The sequence below is a fragment of the Tamandua tetradactyla genome, chromosome 6 (assembly GCF_023851605.1).
Source record: "Tamandua tetradactyla isolate mTamTet1 chromosome 6, mTamTet1.pri, whole genome shotgun sequence".
Taxonomy (NCBI): Eukaryota; Metazoa; Chordata; class Mammalia; order Pilosa; family Myrmecophagidae; genus Tamandua; species Tamandua tetradactyla.
The window spans coordinates 39119145-39138353 of NC_135332.1; the positions used below are offsets into that span (position 1 = coordinate 39119145).

General features: G+C 38.4%; 1 pseudogene; it reads right to left on the minus strand.

Moving 5' to 3' along the window:
- Positions 1-14272: 14272 nt before the first annotated feature.
- On the minus strand, positions 14273-14930 carry LOC143685966 (melanoregulin pseudogene; annotated as a pseudogene).
- Between the last annotated feature and the right edge of the window lie 4279 nt (positions 14931-19209).

A 19209-nucleotide genomic window follows, 5' to 3' on the forward strand; every position in this document is an offset into this window, starting at 1 on the left:
ACTGGAAGGAATGGAACTGGGAACAAGGAACAGAAGATGCAGGCCATGTGCCTTCCCATTTGATAGACATCAGCCTTTCTTGAGTTAAGGTATCTTTCTCTGGATGCCTTAGTTTGGACAACGTTATGGCCTTAGAACTATAAACTTGTAATTCAATAATTTCCCTTTTAAAAAGCCTTTCTTTTTTTCTGGTATATATTCAGGTGTATGCATTCTGGCAACATTTAGCAAACTGATATGGATTTTGGTACCAGGAGTGGCGTGCTACAGTTTGAAAATACCAAATGGCTTTTTAAATGGATAGGAGGAAGATTCTGGAAGAATTATGAGGATTTTCTTGGAGTAAGCCTAGATTGCTTTGAAGAGACTATTGTTAGAAAATGTGGATTCTTAAGATACCTCTAAACCTTAGAAATGAAGTATGTGCTACTGCAAACTGGAAGGAAGATGATCCTTGTTTTAAAGTGGCAGAGAATTTAGAAAAAAATGACTACTGGTATTGGATGGAAGGCAGAATTTAAAAGCCACAAACTTGGATATTTAACAGAAGAGGTTTCCAAACTAAATGTGGAAAATGCAGCCTGGTTTCTCCTTGCAGCTTACGTAAAATGTGAGAGGAAAGACATCAATTGAGAACTGAACTCTTGGGTACAAAGAAACCAGAAATTGATGGTCTGTAAAATTCTGGGCTCCCAGAAAGTGAGACCCCAGAGTGTAGGGCCCCATATAAGGATTTAACCAAACATGAAAGCAGTCAACTATTACAGGTCAAGCAAGGATTAAAGATGGAGTTATCCAGAAAGGATTTGTGGAAAGTCCTATTGTCTGATGGCGATGATCCCTGTATATTACTTGAAAAACCAAAAAATTTCTTGTGAGATCTGTATGAATGGAACCACTACCTGTCTGGGCTAAAAGGGACAGACTGAAGAAAAATGACTTCAAAAGCAGAACCATGGAAGCTAAGGTCTGAAACCAAGAAATCTTGGACCAGGAAAGTGGACCTACCCATGCTGGGAAGGGTGACTCTCACCCAGAATCAGAGGGTAGGCCTTCCACCTCAATGTTCAGGAAGAGTTTGGGTGCCCCAGGCCTTGGAGAGAGTAGAGCACATAAACTGAGGATTTGGGTAACCTGGCGATTGCCCCGTTGTTTTGAGGGGATTGAGTATGTGCCCCAGAAATGGCAGAGAGCCTAAATACTTCCCCAATGCTTGGAGAGGGTGGGACCGAGAAAAAGGTAGTTCCCCCAATGATCCCTAGTGTTGCAACCCTCACTCCAGTGTTTGCAGAGAGCAGGACTGCTGTATAAGCCCTTGGAAAGGGTGATACTGCCACTTTCTAAAACCCTGAGGATGATACATGGCTCTCAGATTTTGAAATCTAATAGTTTGCCCTGGAGGTTTCCAGAACTGTTTGGATTCAGTGACACCTGTGTTCCTTCTAATTTCTCCCTCTGGAAATGGGAACATGTATCCTATGACTGCTCCTCCTTTGTATATTGTCAGCAGATAACTTGTTTTGAGTTTCACAGGACAACAGCCAGAAGAGAATTTTGTCTTAGGACAGACCATGCTTGCAACCGACTTTGATGAGGTTTTGTATTGTTTTTCACTTTGTATTCTATTTATATCATTACTGAAATAGTTTAAGGCTTTGTGATATTGTAAAAAAAAGAATGTATTTTGTATATGGAAAGAACATATCTTTTGGGGATTCAGAGGGAAGACTGTGCTGGTTTGAAAGTGTTGTGTATCCCAGAAAAGCAATGTCCTTTAATCCTGATTCAATATTGTAGGGTGGAAACCTCTGATTAGTTTCCATAGAGATTGATTGATTCAGTTGTGGGTGTGGTCTTTTGATTAGATGGAGCTGTGACTCTGCACATTCAGGTGGGTCTTGATTAGTTTACTGGAGTCCCTTACAAAGGGGAGGTATTTTGGAGAAAACACAGTTGCTAGACAGGAACCAGAGCCCAGTTGACATCACCATATGCCTTTCCATGAGATGCTAAGCAAGCCCACACCTGGAGAGAGTGAAGAGAAGAGAAGAGATGAAATCCAGAATTCACCCAAGAGCAGCTAGGTCAGGACCCATAGACACTTAGAGAGGAAGCCATTGGAATCAGAAACTAGAAGCAATGGAACCTGGAACAAGGACCAGCAGACACCAGCATGTGCCTTTTCATGTGACAGACATCAGCCTTTGTTGATTCAAGGCATCTTTCTCTGGATGCCTTAGTTTGGACATTTTTATGACCTTAGAACCATAAAATTGTAACAATAAATTCTCTTTTTAACAGCCATTCCATCTCTGGTATATTATATTCCAGCAGCATCTAGCAAACTAATACACCACTGCTGTTTCTACTACTACATTACAATAAAAGTTTACTTCTACAACCATGATTGCTACTGCTACTATTAAGCAGCAGATGGGCCTGGAAAGGAAGATAGGGGCTAGTTTTTTTGTGGAAGACCCTGAAAACCTAAGTGTGAATTCTCTCCTGTAGAAAATGAAGAACCATAGATAAAAAGGAAAAGTGTTTTGAACTAGAGAAGGGGAATGTCTTTTAGGAAATTGGTATATGTATTATATTACATGGTATAGATCAAAGTGGGGGCAAAAAAAAAAAAGTGGGGCAGAGCTTGGAGGGAAGAAACTGCATGGAAGCCCATAGCAATAAATCAGGTAGAAGAAATTATTTGAAAGTAATTGCAAAGGAAGAACACTGGTTCTTGGTGACAATAGATGTGAAGTATAAGAGAGGAGTCCAGCTGGATGTGGGAATAATAGGCAGAAACTGTCACATAAGAAAGGAATCTGGGTTTGTATAAAATAAGGAATAATAATGATTACAGAATGATAATAATGGGCAGTTAACAGTGCCAGATGAAAGAGAAAGGGTCAAAGGTTGCTAGTGGGATTTGGCCATTAAAGTAATTCCAGTAAGTTATGGAGGATAGAAGGTTGTCAGGAAGGGAGAAGCAGGTGGCTCTACCATGGTCCTGGGAATCCTTATCTCTCCTATTCTTATTCTCAGGGAACCTTCCCTCTTTTCACCACTTGTGTCTTTCCTCTCCTCTTCCTCTCTCTTTTCCTTCAGTGTTCTGAGTTTTCTCCTTCCCTGAATTCTTTCCCTTACACACTGGGATCATCTATAGCTCTTGACAAGGCTGATGCTCAGCTAACAACAAGAAGTTTGTAAGCTCTTATTTTTTCTCTTTTTACTGTTTAATTATAATTCTTCTTTTGCTTTTTTGACTAAAACTGTATGCTTATTTATTAAATATGGGAAATTCAAAAACTTATAGAGAAGAAAAAATACTCAATCCCAGAGATGACCACTGTTAACACTGTTGACATTTGGGTATAGAGAGCCATTCCATATTTTTCTTTTGAATTGTATAACATTTTAACAAGGTTTTGTGTTATCCCCTCTTTGAAAGAATAACGCTACACAATAAAATAAAGTCCCATATAATTATACTTTTAGGACATGAACATCTTTAATATCCATCTTAAAATGATTTTGATTGTTTCCTTTAAGACAAATTTTCTGAGAGGAACTATTGGGACAGAGGGCATAAAAAATTTATGGATTTGGTACATGTTTTCAAATTATCTTCCAGAAAGGTGTGTATACAACCAGTGGTGTATCTAATTCCCCAAGCTCTCAGTAGTGCTGAGTATTATAAGTTTAAAAAATCTGAGTCAATGTGCTAATTTTAAAAATGAATGGCCTATTATTATAATTTTAACTTTTTGGATGATTGGCGAACCCAGATAAGTTTGGATTATTTTTCCATAGGCAATAAGAAGCCATGAACATTTTTTAAAGATAAAATTTGAATCATTCAATTTTTCATATGTTTGCTGGCATCTTCTTCCACCACTGTTGCTCTCCCTTCCTCCCTCAGGGTTTGGTTCCTATTACATCTCTCTTAAGCTTAATTGGGTTTCAGGTAAGGATGGAAATCTATTTGCACTAATAGGAAAATTGCTGATAGCAGCTAAGAGTATTAATTGATACCTGGGATTGGATGACTATGATGATGGTATGCTTTTGTATTTGTAAATAGTTTTCTTTGTGAGATTTTGTATCTGGTATATTGTAATGTTTTATGTACAGTAGGAAGAATTACAAAATATCATGTTTCTAGATGCTGGTATATTAGCGTTCTTTAGAGACACAGAACCAACAGGAGAGATCTATAAATATGAGATTTATAAAGGTGACTCACACAACCATGGGAGTGGAAGAGTCCAAAATCCACAGGACAGGCTGTGAGGCTGGTCACTCTGATGAAGCATCTGGATGAACTTCACAGGAGAGGCTCGCTGGCTTAAGAAGCAGTGAGTTTCTCTTATTCCTTAAAAGCCTTCAATGGATTGGATTATCTCATTGTGGGAGACGTGCCTTAGTTGATCTCAGATGTAATCAGTCCCAGATGCAATCAACTGGCTGGTGATTTAATCAACTGGCCACAAAATATCCTTGCAGCGACAGTCAGGCCAGTGTTTGTCTGACCAGACAACTGGGCATAATCATTTCACCAAGTTGACACCAGAACCTAACCAACACAGATGGTATTCCCTTGCGTATTATTTTATTTTCTGATTCCTTCCTTCCATTATTATTTATGCATAGTTCATTGAGGTAAAAATACTCAAGTGACACAAAGATGTCAGGATAAAAACTACAGTCTCAGCTTTTCACACTTTTTGTCATGGAAATTTTTATACATCCACAAAATAGAGATAATAGTATAATGAACCCTAATGCACCTTCATCCTTTTTAAGTGGTTACCAACAGTTTGCCGATCTTCCTTTTATATACACCCTTACCTCTTTTTAATAGAGAACTTTAAGGCAAGACCAAGACATCATATACTTTCACCCCTAAAGCCCTCAGTGTGCATCTCTAACTGATACAGGCATTTAACAGTGTATGATGGTTGTAATCTTAATTGGGATAAAATAATGAAGCTATGGCTTTGGCATTTTAGGAATCAGTGATTAAATGGGAATGTTGGGGTTGTGGGTGAGGGGTCAAGGATTAATCACATTCTCAGAGGCCAAAACTATTTGGACTACTGCCCCCCCCCCCCCCAGTTTAACCTTGATACCATGCAGTAGGGCTGGACACAAAGCTGAAACTTATTACTCTCTGTAGGGTTGCTCCAATAGTGTCTGGGATATGTCTGTTCTATGCTTGCCTAGTCTCAGAGCTTCCTGCCCTGAACTGCTAGCATAAGCTATTTTAATACTTTCAACACATCATTTCCTGTTGAGAGCTTGAAGGAGTTTCCAGTTGTCTGTGAGGACATCTCAACTGTTCTAATGCTGGGCTTCTGTGAAGCCACAGAATAAACAGAGTGCATCTTTTCAAAGCATCATTTTTATGCAAATATTTGAGGATAAATATGAGTTTTATATGAAGACAAACATGGTAATATATTGAATATTGTAATCCCTCATAGATACTTTTAGAGATAATTCTGGTTTACATTTCTCTATAGAGACTGATAGTGATCTTTTTACATATATTTGGTTGAACAATTAGATAAAACAATTAAGGCAAAGTATAATCCAAGGAAATAGTTTTTATACCAAATAACTCATTTTTTTCAAGTGAATGTCTCTTAGAACATTCATTTAATGAAATAAAGAAAATTCCCCCTATGCTCTACTTTTTATCATACCTTGGTCCTGCCAAAGTTTTACTTAAAAATAAAAAGCTCCTCAAAGGTTGTCTAGTAATTAGGTATTACATTAGTTTGCTAAAGACTGGTATAATCCAAGGAAATTGTCTTTATACCAAATAACTCATTTTTTTCAAGTGAATGTCTATTAGAACATTCATTTAATGAAATAAAGAAAATTCCCCCTATCCTCTACTTTCTATCATACCTTGATCCTGCCAAAATTTTATAAAGTTTTACTTAAAAATAAAAAGTTCCCCAAAGGTTGTCTAGTAATTTGGTATTGTATTAGAATGCAATACACCAGAAATGGAAAAGCCTTTAAAAATGGAATTTATTAAGTTACAAGTTTATAGTTCTAAGGCCATAAAAATGTCCAAACTAAGACATCCAGAGAAAAATATCTTTACTCAAGAAAGGCTGATGTCTGTCAATGGGAAGACACGTGGCTGGTGTCCATTTCATCCTTGTTCCAGGTTCCATTGCTTCCATCTTCTGATGCCAATGGTTTCCTCTCTAAGCATCTGTGGGCCTTCACTTAGCTCCTCCGGGGCACAACTCTGGGTTCTGGCTTGCTTAGTATCTCATGGGAAGGCACATAGCAATGTCTGTTGGGCTCTGCCTCTCCAAATGTCCCTATCTAGGTATCTGCTCTCTCTGTCAGCACTCCAAGCATCTCCAATTGTCTGTATCTCTGTTGGCTCTGAAGCAACTGTTCTCCAAGTATCTGAACTTCCTCTAAAATGTTTCCCCTTTTAAAGGACACGAGGTAAGCTAATCAAGACTACTTTGAATGGGTGGAGTCACATCTCCACCTTCATGGAAGTAGTCAAAAGGCCACACCCACAGTTGAGCTTGTCAATATTCATGGAAATAATCTAATCAAAGGCTGGCACCCTACAATATTGAATTGTGATTAAAGAACTTGGCTTTTCTGGGGTGCACAACAGTTTCAAACTGGTACAGGTATAATAGAAAATTCACATAAATTTTTAATAGAAAACATGAGAGGTCAAGGAAATTTTGCACTTACCTTGGACTGCTTTGAGTTGTTCTCCAAGATGGCCCCATGACAATAAAAGCATTAGAAAGCTTTGTACATGGGAAAGTTTGAGAATCACTGCCCATCCCATCTTCACTGCAGCCAAGATCATTTACTTGTTTTTCTTCACATTTGCCTCTGAATTTGTACATGACAATTTCTTCCCACACCTCTTCCTTCAGCAATGAACCATGTTCAGTCCCTTAGACCTCTTCCATGAAGAAGCATTTATTTGTTTACTAAAATAACTAATCTCTACTTTACATTCTTAAAGATCATAAGATGGTGATGTTCATATTCACAAATACTTGTTGGCATGTTCATTCATTCATTCACTCAACTAAATTTGTGCAGTGTCTGGAGTTTATGAAACACTGTGCTGGATATAGCAGGACTCAGACATAAAACCTGTAGACAAAATTGCATGGTCTAAATTGAAAAAGACTTATTCATAAATGCCTATAATACTGTATAGAGTGTGGTTAGGGAGATAAGTTTGTAGAAGCTGTCTGTAAAGAAGCTGAAGTCTGTAAAATTTTATCCCCATGGAAGGTTCTCTTAAGCTACATCTTGGAGTGGTACTCAACAATGACTTTGATCAACTCAATCCTGACCTTCAAAAGGAAAATGATTGAATTTTCATGATTTTTGCTTTGTATGGTTTCTTTTTAGGCATGTGAGAAGACCCCATGGAATCACAGAGCATCACACAGTGTCACAGTTTGTCCTCTTAGGGTTCCCACAGACCCAGGAGTGCTAGGAAATTCTGTTCCTGGTATTCCTATTTGTCCCTGTCACCATTGTTATGGGAAGTCTCATTGTAATGATCACAGTGACTTCTGACTCCTAGCTCCACACACCCATGTGCTTAGTGCATTGAAACCAGGCTATCATAGACCTCTGCTATCCCACAGTTACCTCCCCTAAGATGGAAAAATCAGAAGAATTTTATTTAGAGATACTAAACAGCCTCCAAATAGTCCCAGATGACTTGGCCATCTTCCTGAATTGGCATTCAGGATTTTTAGACAAAACAACACCTGATCATCCTAAAGAGGTTCGCAAGTTCACAAGCTCTGCTCATGCACACAATGCTTCCAAGCAGTATTTTAGTGGCTCAATTTAAAATACTAACATCTAGTCAGAGATCACCAGACATGTAAAGAAAATCTCAGTATGGAAGTCGGAGGCCAACACACACACACATATATAAATTTTTTTAAAGGCACTCCAAGGAATAGAAGAAAACTTTTTAAAAACATTTTTAAATTAGACTTTTTTTTTTGTTTAACATGGGCAGGCACTGGGAATCGAACCTGGGTCTCTGGCATGGCAGGCGAGAATTCTGCCACTGAGCCACCTTCACACTACCCCCTAAATTAGACTTTTTACTTTGAGATAATTGTAGATTCACATGTAGTTGTAAGAAATAATACTGAGAGATTCTGTGCACCCGTTATCTGGTTTCCCCCAGCATCTTGCAAAAGTATAGAACAATAGCCATATCATTACTAGGATACTGACACTGATAAAGTCAAGATACAGAGCAGGAAACTTTAAAAATCCCTAGGATTAATATCCATAAAGAGATAAGAGAGGTTATTGCATTCATGAAACACAAATAGGATGCCATTTTGGAAAGATACAATTAGAAAATGAGAAAAAAAGTCTTGGAAATTAAAAACATGGTTTATACATACTGTATTTTCCCAAGATGGTCACATTACATTTCACATGCTGTTCCTCACAATTTGACTTTGACCTTCTTCCCATTGAGAAATGGAATCTTTCTTTCCTCCCTTTGAGTCTACAAGGGCTTTAGATCATGATGAAAACAACACAGTTTGGCCCTTGAGAATAGGTCGTAAAAGGCAATACAGTTGCTAATAGGAATGCAACTAATAGCTGCTAATAGGAATGCTTACTCTTGGAAACCAGCCATAATGCTAGGAGAAAGCCCAGACAGCCACATGGAAATGCAATTTGCATTTCCACTAATCTCTTGGTTGATTGAAGTTTGTCCTCATAAAGATTTTTCATTTGTGAGAACTGTATTTTCTGAGTGAAACGTTTGAAAATATTGTTTTTTGCCTTTATGTATAAGTGACAATTTAGCTGAACTTTTTTTATTGTGAAAAATAACATATATACAAAAAAGCAATAAATTTCAAAGCACACTGCAACAATTAGTTGTAGAACAGATATCAGAGTTTGAAATGGGTTTTAGTGCCACAATTTTAGGTTTTTACTTCAAGCTGCTCCAAGACAATGGCGACTAAAAGAATTATCAATATAATGATTCAGCAATCATACTCCTTTACTAAATCCTATCTTCTCTATTATAATTCCTCCTTCTCCTTTGATCTTTCTCCCAATCTTTAGAGATATTTTTCATGTTGGAAATGGCTATTGATAATATGGGAGAGGGGGATGGAATTAGTTGATGTTCTTGAGAGGCTGGTTCCTCTGGGTTTCAGGACTTGTATTAGTTAGGGTTCTCTAGAGAAACAGAATCAACAGGGAACAATCGCAAATATAAAATTTATAAAAGTGTCTCTTGTGACCACGGGAACACAGAGTCCAAAATCCGTAGGCAGGCTGTGAAGCTGACGACTCCGATGGAGGATCCAGATGAACTCCACAGGAGAGGCTTGCTGGCCGAAGCAGGAAGAGAGTGTGTCTCTTCTGAATCCTCTTTAAAAGGCTTCCAGTGATTAGATTGAGCATCACTCATTGCAGAAGACACTCTCCTTGGCTGATTACAAATGGAATCAGCTGTAGATGTAGCTGACATGATCATGATCTAATTCTATGAAATGTCCTCATTGCAACAGACAGGCCAGCACTTGCCCAACCAGACAAACAGGTACCACCACTTGGCCAAGTTGACAAATGAAGCTGAAAATGACAGTCCACCCCTTGTCAACTTGGCAGCTATATATATCACCTTAAACCATACCTAATTTCTAAATAAAAAACATTAAAACACATTTCTTTTCTTTCACCTAACAATACTCAACTGTCCTGCATATAACTGAAAACACAGTAACTCTCTCCAGAATAGGGTGCAAGTCCTTGGGTAATATTCATTCTTAAACTTGATATCTTACAACTTAAATAGTATAACAGGAACAAAACAGCATCACAGTCCTTGTTTCTCTAACTGATCACGTGGTTGAAGTTCATATTTATCACTACCTTCTTCCACTACCCATTCCATGTTCCCTTTACACTCAGCAAGAACTTCAGCTGGCTGTGGTTCTTTGCCTGGTGGGGTGACCCAAACGTTCATTCCTGAAATTTCAGACCCATTGATAGTCCTGCCTGGATTGGGTTGTTGCAGTTTTCCATTGATTTTAATCACAGGGCATGGTAGTATAGGGGATCTCCTATATTCTAAGAAAACGCTTCCTTACTTTCATTGTATATTTGCAGTCCTATTTCCCCCTGATAGTCAGGTCAATCACCCCAGACAATAATGCAGTCCTCTTCTTGGCTTATTGATCCAGGGGCACGAGTAGCCCAAAGAGACCAGGTGGCAGTCTTAGTTTCCAGTTCAATGGAATCATTGTTGTTTCTCCTGGAGGAAGCACTCCCCATTTTGGAACTAAAACCTGTAGACCAGCAGAGCTCAGGGTCGCAGGGTCAGGAAGCAAAAATTTTCCTAGTGGATCACTGGGGGTAATAGTGAGTGGTGCCACTCCCATTTCCTGGACCCATGGATGCTGGCTATGGGAGAAACAGCCCCATACTGCAGACGCTGCTTCAGAGCATATTTAGCTTCCTGGAAAATATTACCCCAGAAAGGGGTTGTTGTGCTGCAGCTGTCCACTTTTGGGAGGTACCTGCATATCGTGCTGAACCATCTGTAAACCAGTGCAACAGACAGGCCAGCACTTGCCCAGGCAGAGAAACAGGTACTACCACTTGGCCAACTTGACACATGAACCTGACCATGACAGGACTTACCTGGCCTAGGAACCCATCTGGAGGTTGTAGGTTTCTGGAAAGTAATCATAGTGCATGGAACCTTTGCAGAATCTCAGATAAAGCCCTAGGTGTCCTTTAGGGTTGTCAGGAATGGTTTTGGTTGGAGTTTCACAAACAATGATAACTAACAATATCTTGCTGAACCTGGTGTAAGAGTAGCCTCTCAGTGGGTAAACATTTTGGATCACACCCGCTTTTCCTTATATCTTTGTAAATGTTATCCCTGTTTTCTTGGGCTTAATACTGCTCTTGAGAAGTTTGAAACCAACCTGATTTTTCTCCCTATAGGCGACTTGATATTTTTTTCATGGCAGCACATAGGATTATTTCTTTACCGTTAGAGTTCTGTAAATTTACTCAGTTATGGCCTAGTGTTGATTGATGTTTATTTTTTTTCTGGTACATAATATGCCCTTTCAAACTATTGATTTCATTTATTCTATTTTTAGAATTTTTTAATCAAATTATGTCTTTGAATATTTTTCTTTTCTGATTATTTATATCTCTTCAAGGACACCCAATTACTAATAGAATCAATATTCTTTGTCTATATTTCATATATACATGTATTTATTCACACACACATATTTCTCACTATTCCTTTTAAATTCTTTGTTCTTTTCCATTTCATTTTGTTCAATTCTCTTAAGCTTCAGACATTTATTGCACTTTAAGCAGTGTTTATTTTCATTTTTGCTGCTTCTGTTTTTGTGCTTCTTTTAATTTCCTATTTTCCTGCTCTCAGTCAGTTCAGTTTTCCAGCTGTTTCTGTATTATTATTTATTCCTTAATTCACTTTTACTCTACTTTGAGTTCTTGATCTATAGAAGCTTGATTCATTTTTCCTGAGTTTTCTACATTCTTTGAGAATTCTTTAATCAAAAGTTCCTTCTCCATTATAACCAAAATTCTCCATTATGTGTTCTTTACCTGCCTTCCTTTCTCCTTTTTTGCTTTATTTTTAAATAGTGCTAGTTCCTTTTAAATTGTTACACATCTATGAAAGAAGTGATTTCTTCAATGACCAGCTATCTGTAAAAAACAAACAAACAGTGGTGGTAGTGGTGAGGAAGAGAGGGACAGGCAGTGCTCTGGATTAATAGGAATTCTCTTAGGCTCACAGTGCAGCACTGAATGATACTGACGTGTGTGTGTGTGTGTGCATTTGTGTGTGTATGCGTAGGAATTTAGCCTCTTCTTCAGTTGGTCAACAAGTATAGAGTACAGAAGTGCCCACAGTTACTCTACTATCTTGCTAGATAGTACACCTATAAAAGTGCCTTTAGTCCAGACTCTCATGCCCTCATTTGATGTGAAATGAGGCTTAGGGAATCAGCTTATGTGCACTGATCTTGTCCATCCAAATAGAAGGGGTTGGTCTACACTTCATCATGTGCCAACAACTCTGGCGCTGTACTCTTCTAGCATTGTCTAAGAGTTGTTGTGGGAAGCAGCCTCTCTTTCTGCACAGCACTTGGCAGTCCTTCATCTATTTTTGTGGACTATGGTTGTCTCATATTCTCACTGAAATGGAATTTCTGTTTCCATGAGGAAGAAATAAAGGAAAATCTTTACTCTCTTAGAACCATATATGGCTTGCTATCTCAGAAGCCATTTATTGTTCAGTTTTTTAAAAAGTTATCTTGTTTTCTTTAATTTATGAAATGCTATGTTTATTATATAAATTTTCCCCAAATATAAATTTATTAAACCTAAATGGCTAGATAAAATGTCTCTCACTGCACAGACTTTAAAGAAAAAATAAAAATAAATTGTTCATAAGATGACAAATTTAAAAGCTTCCCCACATTCTAATGCTGTCTTGAATAATATAATGGGACAATAACAGGCTTTGAAGCCATGGGATTCAAATCCCAACACTCTCCTGATGGTTATGTTCCCTTTGGACAATTAGTTACATCATCAAACCTCTATTTCTCCCCCCCCTCCACTTTGTTCTCCATACAGGCAAACAATTTCATCTATTTTGACATAAAAAAAGCAGAAAGACAAAATACAAATTTTTAGCACAAAGATTAAAACAATAAAATTTTCAAATATTCTTTTTGTTTTATTGTTTGCTTTACTATGTGTATGATTATCTTGAAAAAGCCTAGAAAAAGGAGGAAAAATATCTGCAGGCTCATTTAAACAATATGAGAGAGTGATTAAACATTAAATACTTTAAAAAATTAGTTTAGTTTATTTACTAAATTAGGGAAAATGTTATTGAAGCATTTCAGTTCAGTTGGCTTGCAATGCATTAATAAGTGGAGAACATGGATCTCTTCTAACAAATATTTTAAGCATTCGTACACTACCAAAAGATTTAGTCAGGATATGGAAATTTTTCAGGTCATAAACCCCCGAACATATTAAATACAAGTGAGTTTTAAACCTGAAGTCAGAAGTAAAAAATCTGTAGAAGTAAAAATATTGCCATTTTTTCACAGCAGTCTAAAGATAATTCCTACAAGTCCTTAAAGTTTTTTTCAATAAACAGAAGGGAACTATGACCTCCTGGCAAACTTCTTGCTTAAAATGCAAGTAACTTTTGAAGCTGGACTTCTCAATCTGTAGACAGAAGCAAGCGGTATTGACAGCATTGCTCCATTTTGGAGAGCCTCTTTAGAACTGCTTAGAAAGCTCAGCAATGATCTTTTAAAGGCAGTATCATCTATCTACCCAGAAGCTTGCAGGAGATGTCCCTGGGCAGGTACAATCCTCTTACTGGCATTAAATAAGCTGGAAGCAGATTAAAGAGAAGAGAAGGAAGTGGAGGTCAGGTGTCCCAGCTTTCAGATGTTATTCCAGATAAAATGCCAAGGGCTTTTGGAGTAGAAATGTACAACAATGCAAAAATAAAGAGAACCTGATATTGATAACATGAGAATTTAGGATGCTAAATTTACACATAGGTAAACAGGAAGTGGGCAGTTTATTTGGAATTGACTTGTGACCAACATTCCTAAATATTTCTAGCATCTGATATACCTGTACTTCTAAATAGTCATAACTAATACTCAAAAGGATGCCTGACACCCTCTAAGGTTTTACAGGTTCTTCTGAATCAAAGAAAGGTCACATTAAACCTAATATTATTTTGGTGTTAGTTTACATTATATGATAATTCTTTAAAAATTGGTAATCCATACATGGACTCTATGATAGCTCCCTCTAACAATCATGTCATTTCATTAACTAGAATATCCCATATTTCTAGTAGGATTAATGGTTAGAGCTTATTATACAATCAAAATCAAAACCGGGGAAATGGGTTCTCTTGGAATCTAAGCACCCATTATGAAATATCCCACTGACCAATTCTTCAACTCCCTTTATAGATGCAACCCGAACATTTCATAGAATAAGGACTTCAGGAAGATCAAATATCCACACCCTTAGGTTTTGCAGGATTCGAAGTCCTTCATTTGTCACTCAGCCAGGCTTCCACTTGTTTCCATCTACCTGGCCAACTTTGGTTGGCGTTTGAGTTCCAGTGGAAGAATTCCATTTCTGCCTCTGAGCCTTTCCTTTAGGGACTTGGAAATGGAAGGTAGTGCAGTTCTTTCTGGCCATTTGCCAGGCATGGGACCCCAGGTTTCTTGGAATAAGTCCGTCTGGCAATGTTAAAGAACCCTTCTACAGCACCAAGAGCAATGGAGACAGTCCACAACAAACACATACCTTTCCAGGAGCTCCTAACCAGCTTTAACTGGTTAGGAGCTGTAAAATATTGGTCTCTCCTGCCAGCTTTAACAACATCTCTCATGCTTTCCTTGTGCTTTTCAAATCACTGATGGTGCTGAGTTTACAACTGACAACAAAGAGTCTGCTTCCTTTTGAAAACCTAAATCCTCTAAAATGTGTTTTAGAAGTCTGTTTCTTACTTTACTTCCAATATGCCACAGGGTATAGATATCAGAGTTGAGTTTTTGCCACTCCTCTGAGTCTTTGGCCTGTTGATTACGAATGACTAGTTGTACAGGATTCTGTCATCATCTGCCTTGGGGTGGGAGGCATCATGAGGCACGCTCCACAGATTCCTTTCATCATCCCTCACCAGACTTGCTCCAAACGAGGAATATGGATTGTTATCACTGACCAGGGATCCTTCCTGAGCAGGACGGGTCCTCCAGGCACTTGCACTGGCAACAGCAGCACACGGTCCTCAACCAGTCCCTCAGCTCCATGGAGAGCGAGCCCCTCTGCCGCTGCAGGTTGACTCCAAGAAAACCGCCTCCACGAGCGATCAGGTCTGGGATGCGGCCACCAGGCCAGCGTCCAGGTGTGGGGACAGCTGGGCTGGGGCGTCGCGGGCATGTCCTTGAGCATCATACTGTGGTCGGGGATGTGGGCAAGGGAGGAGTTGCCTCCACAGCCCAGAACCCAGAGCCGCACTCCAGTTGAGTTTTGTTTGGGCATGTGTTCCAAACCTCTATTTCTTTAACCATAAATCTGAGATAATATTAACCTTTAGGATTATGTAGCTCAATGGGTAAATGTAAAGCATCTTGCACCTAGAAGGTGCTCAATTAATCTTAATTCCATAACAGATTCCCCTTTACCTTTATTATTTATTGACTTCCCATCAGTACTTTTAAAGTTAAACCAACATAGATATCTGGTTACTCAGAATCTGAACATTGTATCAGTAATGTTCTTTAGTCATCTTATATAGGATTAGTGAAAACAGTTCTCTTAAAAGTTGTTGAGAACAATTCCAGGAAAATGGAAGAATAAGGAAGGAACCGCAGCACCTACTTGTTTCCCCAAAGCAGTGAGTAGCCAGGCAGAAACTATCCAAATCAACTGTTCTAAGCGTCAAGAGATCAGGGGAGTTCTGTACCACATCCAGGAAAGCATAGGGGGAAGAAATTGAGAAATCATGGTCAGAGACTGTGAGTAATTCTGCCTAAGGCTCTTGGAATCTATTCCCCACCCTTAAGGGAAGCACCAGTGGGTGATCCTTGCCTGGGGGACAGCTGTGGACTAGGATGGACACTGAAGTCCTTTGCCCCAAGCACAGAGGGGGACACAGCCCAGTACTGAACCAGATATTGGCTGGCAAATTTAGAACATGGGATCCCACTGTTCTAGCCTGTCCTTGTGTTCTAGTTTGCTAGTTGCTGGAATGCAACACACTAGAGATGGATTGCCTTTTAATAAAAGGGGATTTATTTAGTTAATGTGTAGTTCTTCAGAGGAAAGGCAGCTGTAAACTGAGGTTCTTTCTTACGTGGGAAGGTACAGGGTGATCTCTGCTGACCTTCTCTCCAGGCCTCTGGGTTCCAACAGCTTTCCCGGGGTGATTTCCTTCTGCATCTCCAAAGGCCTGGACTGAGCTGCGAATGCTGAGATGAGGAAGCTGAGCTGCTTGGGCTGTGCTACATTGAGCTCTCTTATTTAAGAAGCAGCCAATTAAATCAAACATCATTCATTGCAGCAGGCATGCCTCCTAGCAGACTGCAGATGTAATGAGCAACACATGATGTTCACGTACCATTGGCTTACGTCCACAGCAACAGAACTAGGCACATTCACCTGGCCAAGTTGACATCTGAATCTAACTACCACAGTGAACATAAAGAAGAATTTGAGAACATGCAAAAAATAATAATTAACATAACTTATGGGAATGAAAGGAATAATAGAAGAGATAAAAATACAATGGAGACATACAACAGCAGATTTGAAGAGGCAGAAGAAAGGATCCGTGAACTGAAATCTTACAGACAAAAGAAGAGAGGAAAAGAAAAAATAAATAAATAAATAAATAAAAATAAAAATAAAAAAAAAGAAGAGAGGAAAAGGAATGGGAAAATATGAGCAGGTTTTCAGGGAACTGAATGACATCATGAACACACAAATATACACATCATGGTTATCCTAGATGGAAAAGAGAGGGGAAAGGGAGCAGAAAGAATATTTGAGTAAATATGGTAAAAAATTTCTCAATTCTTATGAAAGACATAAATAAACATGTCTAAGATATAAATATATGTCTAAGAAGCACAGTGTACACCAAACAGACTAATTCTGAATAGACCTATTCCAAGACACTAATCAGACTATCAAATGCCAAAGACGAAGGAAGAATTCTGATTGCAGCAAGAGAAAGTGATTCAACACATACAAGGAAAACCAAATAAGACTAAATTCAGATTTCTCAATAGAAACCATGGAGATGAAAAAGCAGTGTTATGATATATCTAAGATAATGAAAGAGAAAAACTGTCAGGAAATAATTCTTTATCCGAGAAAACTGTCCTTCAAAAATGAAGAGAAATACTCACAGATAAACAGAAACAGAGCGAGTTAATTAACAAGAGACCTACCCTACAAGAAGTACTAAAGGGAGTGCTACAATCAGATAGGAAGAGATAGAAGAGAAAGGTTTGGAGAAGAGTATAGAAATAAAGAATATCAATAGGGTACTAAATGGATAAAAAGAGAGAAAAAAAGATATGACATTATAGTTATGCTTAAGAGTCACCTCTGGAGGACCTCTTTTGTCGTGAAAATGTGGCCTCTCTCTCTAAGCCCAATTCTGGAAGTAAAAACATTTCTCCCACCACCCCCCCCCTTACATGGGACATGACATCCAGGAGTGAAAGTCTCCCTGGTGACATGGGAGATGACCTCTAGGGATGAATCTGGCCCTGGCCCCTGGGATCAACAATGCCATCTTGACCAAAAGGGAGAAAAGAAGTATACCAAATAAGGTATCAGTGGCTGAGAGAGTTTAAATAATCAAGAGGCTACTCTGGAGGTTATTCTTACACAGGCTTCAGTTAGACATTGCTACTATCATAACTTGCCAGATTTCAACTGGAACAATTCCTGCCAGTCCTAAAGAATACCTGAGGCATTGTATAGGATTCCATAAAGGTTCCATGCACTAGGCTAGCTTTGCAGAAGCCTGAAACCTCCAGATGGGTCCCTGGACAAGATAGGTCCTGGGATGCAGAGGAGCCAGCCTTTCCAGAGCATCAACTGGTTCCATTCCCCAGTCCCATGTTACTGATAGCCTTCCAATATGAGGGCATTGGTATGGCCATGATCCAGGTGCCCCTTGAGGGGTGAGAGAGGAATCGGGAGTGATGGTGGAATTGTTCAGAAAGGGTTGGGTTTAGCAGATGAGTATGAGTGCTGAATCAGTGTATTGATGTTTCTTTTGGTTTCCAGTGCCTTGGAGTGGCTAGAGGTGGGGACCTGGAATTGTGGAATTGTGGCCCTGGACTCTGAAGTCTGTTCTATAGCTAGTTGTTTCGATGTGCTTTGAAATTTATTACTTTTTTGTATATATGTTATTTTTCATGAAAAAGAAAAAAAAGAGAAGAGTATAATAGGGAAGATAGATTTAGCAAATGAGTATGACTGCTGAATCAATATATTGATGTTACTTTTGATCTTTGATGTCTGGAGTAGCTAGAAGAAAGGATTAAGGATTGTGGAACTGTAGCCCATGTCAAACTTTGAAATCTGTTGTATAACTCATTGTTGAAATGTATATTCCTATATTCTAGAACAGCTAGAAGGAAAATCTGAGATGATGGTATGATAGCCCATGAAAAACTCTGGGATGATAGCCCATGAAAAACTCTGGGATCTGTCCTGTAACTACTCATTGAAGAGTGCTTTGAAAACTATAGCTTTTTTCTTTCTTTGCTTTGTATACATGTTATATTATACAATAAAAAAAGTTTAAAAATCTGTTGTATAAACTACTTGTTGAAATGTACTTGGAAATTTGTTGCTTTTTTGTATATATGTTATTTTTCACAATTAAAAAAACATTTAAAAAGGTATGATGTGTAAAATCCAAATAAAATGGTTGAAGAAAATACTCTCTTTACACTAATAACATTATATGTTAATGGATTAAACTTCCCAATTGAAAGACATAGACCAGCAGAATGGATTAAAAAATATGATCCATCTATACGCTATCTGCAATGGCCTCACTTTAGACCCAAGACACAAATAGGTTGAAAGTAGTAAGCTGGAAAAGATATTCCACTCAAACGGTAATGAGAAAAGAGGAGAGTAGTTATACTACATCAGACAAAATATAATTTAAATGCAAAACTGTTAAAAAGACAAAGAAGGACATTTGATACTAATAAAAGGACCAACCCATCAAAAAGAAGTAAAAATCATAAATATTTAGGCACCTAAGTAGGGTGCCCCAAAATACATGAGACAAGCACTGGCAACACTGAGGGGAGAAATAGACACCTCTACAATAATAGATGAAGACTTTAATACAAAACTCAACTATAGATAGACAATCTACAGAAAGACTCAGTAAGGACAAAGAAAACTTGAATGATATGATACATGAACAAAGCCTAATAGGCATTTATAGAACAGTGCACCCTACAACCGCAGGATATATATTCTTCTCAAGTGCTCGTGGACCATTCTCCAGGATAGACACCATGTTGGATCACAAAACAAGCCTCAATA